The sequence below is a fragment of the Sitodiplosis mosellana genome, unplaced genomic scaffold, assembly GCF_009176505.1.
Source record: "Sitodiplosis mosellana isolate CC-2019 unplaced genomic scaffold, AAFC_SMos_1.0 Smas_scaffold_5514, whole genome shotgun sequence".
Classification (NCBI taxonomy): Eukaryota; Metazoa; Arthropoda; class Insecta; order Diptera; family Cecidomyiidae; genus Sitodiplosis; species Sitodiplosis mosellana.
The window spans coordinates 4668-11806 of NW_022600756.1; the positions used below are offsets into that span (position 1 = coordinate 4668).

The window sequence follows — 7139 nt, forward strand, 5'->3', positions numbered from 1 at the left end:
TCCATGTCAATATACTGAAAACTTTTATCCGGGAGCCGAAAATTTGGAACCCTTTTTCCGGAATACCAAAAACACAGACGGTAAAAAATCCCGAAAAAATAGAAATTCGGAAAGCATTTTTTTGAAAGGAAAAAAATTCGGACGCTAAATTTCAGAATGCGAATTCTACCGTCCGACTGGTTTCCTTCCGAATATTTCATATCCACATTATAATTCGAAAATTGCGGCGCAAATCTAATGAAAGAGATTTCATTCAAATTTCCTTATATTGCCAAATTTTCTGTAGACATTTAGATATCTGCCACCACCATGCTATGCTAATGAAAAGATACCATATTTTTAACGTGATGAGAATTGAATATTTTTGTAACAGTTCTTTTCCGGCCAAAATATTTTTTTTCAGCAAGTACATGGTGGTTTTTTATACATGAATACATACGTATAAATATATAATTTGTGTTAACAAACAATAAAGAATAAACGTCAATTTAAAAAACACTAACGTTTATATATAGATATTAACTGTAAATTTATTTCGTGAAAGTAACAAAAACGATCAATTGTTTTTCAAAACCAGAAAAATACCAAGAGAATTCCTAATTTTCGATAAATCCATCTGATGTTATTAATAATGGAGTAATTGTTGAGAAGTTCAAATTTACCAGTTCATGTTAAACATTTTTTTACTTATTATAGGCTGTACGCTTTGAAAATGATTTATTTTGCTTTAGTGACAATTCAATCACTTCAAAGTGTAAAAATCATATTTATAATGCAGAAAGTTCTACACAGAGAGAGCACATGTATTCCCAAATTTCGTGTATTTACGATTTTGATTACTATTTGTGTACCTGATATTAATTAATAACTAGATTTAAAATAAAATCTTCAAGAACATTCTTTTTCTTTAAATAAACAAAGCAAATACTTACCGAATATTGCGACACAGCATGATTTTGGCTACGATACGCATTATGGTTTACCATTTGAACTGACTGTTGATTACGATGATACGATTGTGCTGTCAAAGGATTACCTTGTGCTGAACCATTAACACGTGGAATAAATTCTGGTGCCTCAGCTGATAACATCGAATCTATGTCAAAGCGAAAGCGAATGTAATACTCATGAATGTACAACAATTGTGCAAACTACATTACCCTTTGATTTCTGCATTGGTTCTCGCATTGGGGAGACTTCAAATGTTGAATTGAATGATGCGTTGCCACTCATTTTCCTATACATACTTTTCAAGAGAAAAATGGAAGTTAAGCAAAAAAAGGTCTCATTTATGACATAGAAATCGTTCATAAATCATGTGGAATACTAGTTTTCACAAACAAACTTGCTCTTTTATATTTGACCAAACATTGATTCTTCCACATTTTGCATCATGATTGACATACGGAGATTTTGCGTCTTTAGATTACTAGACTATAGTCTATGCATTTTTATATGTCATGTCTTGATTGAGAACAAAAAAATAGACAAACAAGTATCGACTTCATGAGAAAATTTATATCTTTTGAAATGCATGTACACGTCGCGTCAATTATATTTCATAACCCCCCATATTGATCTGATTCAAATGATTTTTTATTGAAAATATTACCAAAGATTATCCGATCTATAACCACTTTTTTCTGCAGACAGTATACAAAGAAATACACTTTAATTTTTTTTCACGCGCCTTTTTCAAAATGAACTTTAACTAGTTATTAACACAATATTGTCTTTCTATTAGAAAGATGCACATTTCTCAAGAAAATGAAATTGAGAGGGAATACTTTAAAATGGTGTTCTTGTTTCACTATAGAAAGTGATTTGAATACTAAAAAAGATATGTTCAATGAATTCGTTCAATGAAGTGTCATATGTATTTATTGAATTACCAAAAAGATATGTTCAATGAATTCGTTCAATGATATGTCATACAACAAAATCTTTCTTCACAAAGCTGATCAGATTGAAGAGTAATTTTAATTAGATTCATTATTATATCATCCTACAGTAGAATTATGTCACTTTGTTTCAAAATTCTCTTCATTTATTTGAATAGAGACATGAAAATTGATAAAAAAAACTTGAGCTTGTTCTACTTCTAAAAAGCTACTGCCTACTATACAATTAGGGTGTTTTTCATAACCTGAAAAAGAAAATCGGTAGATTTTAAATTAAAGCGAAAGAAATTCTGAATCAATTAATGGTGTTCACACAACGGAGCAATCAATATTCACTCTTCCCGAAGCGAAAAAAGGCTTTTTTTATTCTTTCAAATGTCTGAATAATTCTCGTTCCGAAGCGTTGAACAAATTTTACTTATCTTCATATGATGCATTGAACAAGTCATATCCATAGAACGGTGGCGTGATGCCAATTTGACATTGCCAAAGCGAAAAACGAATATGATTCTTTCAGACCATCAAATAACGTCTATACAACCACTTGTGGCACATGAAGCGCACCTAAAGCACACTTCATGCACCTTAAATAGCCCACTAAGTGCAAGGCTTGAGATCTCCAATAAACTATTAGAAAATATTTGGTAGAAAAAACTTTAATGCTAAACGCTGGATTTTGAATTATCGATTTAGTGGAACACATTTGGTCGTCTCATCAATATGTTTCGAATGTCAAGCAGCATACAAAGACCTAAGTAAATAGTAATCAGTTAATTCAACCGAAAACCAAATCATATCACTTCCAAATTGAAATATTAATAGATAATGAACCTTTGTACATGATCAGTTTGGCTGCTGATATGTCCCGATGCCAAAGTGTTTTGAGCAACTTGCGTGACTGTGCAGCGTCTCCTGTCCCAACGTTTTCATCAGCATTTGGTTTCCTGGTTTCGAAGAAGCGTTGCTTCTTTGACACCAAACGTCCTGAATTTCGTTGGGTTAGAATGGCTGCTATAGCATCACCTTGGTCTTGCATTTTCTCCTATGTGCGCATGATTTCCCGTTGCATCTGCAACACCCGTATGCCCACGTTCGTATAGATGGTTTTCGGAAGTCTAACACGTTCATCCGTTCGGCAGTCGTTGCACTTCTTGTATCGTTTGCTATTGAATCATCTGTTAAATGTTGCGATGTCATGTATTCATCCACCAGCCGAACAACACAATTAGTCTTTTTGAGGCTGCAATCAGCTTGCGAACACCTGGACACCGCACCGTGAAGACTCGTGTCATTCGTTCGGTTTTAATGTTGCGCGCATCTTGCTTCGATTTCTGATGGTATTGTTTGAACAAATGCTTCTCGTTGCTCTGAAAATAAAATGCATTAAAAGTGAATTAATTCTTCTTTATCTTTTTCCTATCTTCATTTTGTCAATGCTTACCTCTTCTTGAGATTGCGGCGGACTGTCGCATTCCAGGTTCGCATCCCCGGATCGATTCCGAGTGCATACACAAATTCGTTTGCCAAATATTTGCGCTTGGTTTAAGTCTCATCATCATCAGCATTTCGCTTTGTTTAGGCAATTTGAATAACACCGACGCTGACATACCATCTGATACTATCGAATTTCCCAATTCCTTCTTATTCTTGCCCAGTTTGATAATTTCGTCTTTGCTGATATACGAACTCCAGACTCCTCTCTTCTTAAATTCAGTCTATGTGAGGTAGCGCTGTTAGACTTCGTCGTTTCGGTAGACTCGAGTACCTTTTGCTCGAGTTGTTTTGTTGTAGTAAAATATTGTACAATGATCTGCATCAATTTTCACGTGTCGCCGCTTACATGTGCACTATAGAACAACTGTAAAGTTGGTGGTTTAAGGAAGCTCTGGTATTTCTGGCTCTTGCATGTGGATTGTAAATAATGTGGATATTTTATGCGAAAATTGTAAATGTAAAAAGAAACAAATATAGGAAATAGAGCGATGCTAGGAGTGAGATTAGCGTTGCCATGATGCTCATTTCCCCAATTCCTTGACAAATACGTCGATACGGTGTTTGGATGATTGTTTGTAGTCCCTGCTCTCAGAATTCAAAGGAGGCAAACTAAAAAACATATAGTGTAAAACATCAAATTACCCACTGTCTTTTGCCATTGTTAATTTACTTCCACTGTATTAAAATTGTCGGCAAAATGTCATTTCACCTACATTGTTAATACATTGAAACACCGTTCCACCAAAAATGTAGGTAAAATGACATTTTGCCGACAATTTTCATACAGTGGAGGTAAACTGACATTTTGCCTACAATGGCAAAAAACAGTGGGTAATTTGATGTTTTACACTAAATGTTTTTTAATTTGCCTCCTTTGAATTCTGAGAGTGTTGTAAACCTCTCCTCACTTCCATTTCTGCGAGCTCCACAGTCTCCACGGGCCATGATGGAAAACTATTGAACAAAAAAAATCATTTTAATTGGTAAACTAAACGACGTACACTGTACAAAAACACTTGATAAATTATTTACGCACTCTTGGATTGACAAAAATTAAATAAGTTCACTGTGTGGTTTTTACAACTTTACTCAATCGATGCTAGCTTCAATATTATTATTATTCTGCAACATACAGCGTTTCTTCGCCAGAGGTAGTTTATTCAATATGAATTTTAATATTATTATTATACATATAACATTATTTACAATGTGATAATTTCATTCTAATTTACTTTATTCTCTCCAAATTCTGTTTCGCTTAAAATATTCAGCTACTCTATGTTTCATAGTATTTGTACTTGTGTTAAAATATATGTCCAAATTTCACTTCGTGATGAAATTTATGTTCAACTGGTGTCGGTGTAGAAACTCAAAATAATCTCATAAGGAATCAAAGTAAACAAAAACACTAACAAATGAGTCTGTTGTGTTGTGTTGCGTTGTATTCAAATGGAAGAGAAGTGTGTATAAGCAATACACAAATCGAAATTCTTGTGAGATATTTGTTAATACTTCGATTGACACAGAGTAGTCGGAATGGTTGTCATTTTAAACGTTTGAATCTATACAGATGCTGGGTAGCGTTCCGAAAACATATATATCGGCAATTCCACACGAAATCAGAGAAGAGTTGTAATGTGAGGTCGCCGAATTGACTGAAAATCGGCTTGGGATCTTGTTTTCGATAGAAAATGAGAAAGCCAAAATCTTAGGGCTGTAAGTAGCCCACATTTCTGAGTTCACCCAGTGTAAATTTTGCGGAAAATTGAAAAAATCGAAAAAAAGGGTTTGTGCCAACTGAAATCTAACTGAGAAGTAGTTGACACATTGCCAAACCTATGGTACCGTTGGAAGGGGAATCGATGGGGCTACAAAAGTCGCCTAGTAACTTATCCTCTTTGACCCCATGAGCCCCAGAAAAAGTGTTCAAAGTATAAAATGTGAAAATAGTAAAGAAACATGGGGTTTTTTGGCACATTTTTTTTGCCTTTTATTTTGCGCCCATGTCGCGCCGCTAGTGATGGTTCGTTCGTTCGTTCGACAATTCAAAAAAATATATTTTTTGTTCGTTCGTTCGACTTTAAAAAAAAAAAAAATTTTGTTCGTTCGTTCGTTCGACAATTTTAAAAGATATTTTTTTGTTCGTTCGTTCGTTCGACATTCATTTTGTTCGATGTTCGGTCCGAACAAAGTTTTTTTTATTTCAAAATCTCCCGAATAATTATTTTTATTATTATTTATCTGGTCAAGTGAATATCGTGTTAGAGCTTTTGAAAAAACACGTAATCGAAGTAATGTTCATGCGCGAAAACACAATCACTACCGTCGTACAACAGCCAAGTCAACTTCAAACTCACGACATTCCAATAGATTCAACAACAACAGTAACAAACATCACACCAGACACAACCGGAACAATAACAACAACAACAATCAGCGTCGGGACATGAATAATCAACACAGACGCCGACGTGAGGATCGATCGAATGAATTCGGCTACCATAATCGAAATCGTAATAACCACAACGGTCGATATAATTATGAACCTCGCCATCGTGTAGATCACATGCACAATGGACAATTGCCACAGACCAATATGCCGCCTCCTTTTTGGTACCAAACGCCATATTTCTACCCTCCACCTCAGCAACAGGTTCATTCTCAGCCAACTATGCCACTATTCCACCCGCACTATACACACGCACCACATGCACCACATCAAACCTTCCAACCGTTCAACGTTCAAAATCACAATGGAATGTAAGTCATACAATGTTTGATGACGTTTTGATATACTGTAATAATTTGAACGGCGTGAAAAGTATAGACAAATCAGTTGATTTTTTATCTGAAGTTTTAGCAGCGATTTTTAAAATTTACATGTTAAGCGAAACGCACCTCAACGCAGATGTTTCTTCATCAAAGATATTTCCGCCGAACTTTGAAGTATTCAGATGCGATAGATCACCTGCCACTGAACAGTTTCAGCGTATCAAGAGAAAAGGCTGGGGCGGTGTTCTTATCGCAATCGACAAGACATTCAATCCGCAATGTATCGGAACAGCTGAACATCTTGGTGCTGAACAAGTATGGGCCAAAGTAAAATGCAACGGCAGAAACTTGATACTGGCACAAGTTTACATAAGACCAGATTCACCGTTGGAAGTTTATAAAGCTCATATGAATGCATTGCGTGAAGTAGCATCAAAAGCAAATCAAAATGATGTATTGCTTGTATCAGGTGATTTCAATCTGCCCAATCTGATTTGGTATACATGCAACACAAATGATGCCCATGATCCTGATATTAATTTTGAGCCAAATCCAGAAGTGGCTGTTGCTGTAAATGTGGTGAGCGAAAAAGAGAAAATTGTCATTGATACGTGTCACGATCTGTATACCGAATATCCTAGTGGCGAAGCGTTACGAGTACGCGTAGTACTACGTTCACTAATTCCCTAAACGTAGTGGTTCGTAGTGGTACGCGTAGTCGTAACGCTTCGCCACTATGCCGAATATGTTCATCATACGAATACCGAATATGTTCATCAAAAACTGCATTCACACATTGCTGAAGCCAATAACACACATATTGCGTGAATCGTTAAATTCTGGTTGTGTACCGAACACATGGAAACGCTCTTATGTAAGACCAGTGCACAAAAGTGGAGCTAAGTACAAAATTGAGAACTATCGTGGAGTAGCACTGCAATGCATAATACCTAAATAGTTGGATTCGATAAT

General features: G+C 35.5%; 1 long non-coding RNA gene across 8 annotated transcripts; it reads right to left on the reverse strand.

Annotated features, from left to right (window-relative positions):
- Positions 1-932: 932 nt before the first annotated feature.
- Positions 933-4933, reverse strand: LOC129572790 (uncharacterized). Of its 8 annotated transcripts, none has more exons than XR_008688506.1 (7): positions 4628-4933; positions 4485-4535; positions 3343-4349; positions 2733-3268; positions 1613-2652; positions 1161-1246; positions 933-1096 (listed from the first exon to the last, which is right to left on the reverse strand). It is a non-coding gene; the product is annotated as an uncharacterized LOC129572790 (long non-coding RNA). The 8 variants fall into 8 exon arrangements; XR_008688505.1 differs by having other exon boundaries at positions 4477-4535; XR_008688500.1 differs by having other exon boundaries at positions 4432-4535.
- Positions 4934-7139: the final 2206 nt, after the last annotated feature.